Source organism: Crinia signifera, chromosome 3 (assembly GCF_055691185.1).
Source record: "Crinia signifera chromosome 3, ASM5569118v1, whole genome shotgun sequence".
Taxonomy (NCBI): domain Eukaryota; kingdom Metazoa; phylum Chordata; class Amphibia; order Anura; family Myobatrachidae; genus Crinia; species Crinia signifera.
This window is the reverse complement of record NC_139219.1, coordinates 260677331-260678312: the sequence shown is the minus strand read 5'-3', so window position 1 is coordinate 260678312 and position 982 is coordinate 260677331.

The following is a 982-nucleotide window of genomic DNA, read 5'->3' as shown; positions in this document are numbered from 1 at the left end:
TATAAGGAAAGAAAAGGACAGCATTTCATTTGCCATCTCCCCATCCTATATGATAAAAGGCTAATGCTGTTTCTCATAATCCATAGTAACCTATTCTCCTGTATACTGCAGGAGGCTCCTTCACATAATAGCAATCTCCCTGACTCCCCAAATAGTCTAGCAATCTCCCTGATTCACCTATCCCACATAATAAAGCTGATACATTTTTTGGGGAAAAAAGTAATCAGAGATATATACAGTACATTCAAATTGAACCACAGGTGCATTTACCTGTATTGGGTATAATAAAGCACAATTATCCCTATGGCTACATGCTTTTTATATGTAAAACACAATACATGAACAAGTCCTGATACGCATCAGGAGTAAATTTACTAAAGCTTCTAAAAATGAAAAGGTGATGTTGCCCATAGCAACCAGATTATGTCTATTATTTTGTAGTATGTAACAAAGGGGGTTATTCTAGTTCATTCTTTCTGACAAAATCCTTCTTAGATGGACAAAACCATGTGCACTGCGGGTGGGGCAGATGTAACTTGTGCAGAGAGAATTAGATTTGGGTGGGGTTTTTCTTCAAAGTGAGATCTATATTGCAGTGTAAAATCATGCAGTCAGTATTTTCCCTGCACAGAAACAAAAAAAACTGACCCAAATCTAATTCTCTCTGCACATGTTACATCTGCCCCCCTGAAGTGCACTTGGTTTTGTCCATCTAAGAAGGATTTTGTCAGAAAGAATGAACTAGAATAAACCCCAAAGAGACAATAGACAGAATCTGATTGGTTGTGGGTAACATCACCTCTATTCACTTTAAGAAGCTTTTGTAAATTGACTCTGTTACAATAACTTTTATTCAACAAGTACAGTAGAGCTTACTAATACTCCTTTCACATCGCACAAATAACCCAGGTCTGACCCGGGTTGTTGCCAGGTCAACCCAGGTCTCTGTGCTGTGTGAAAGGGCCATTTGAAAACACCCAGG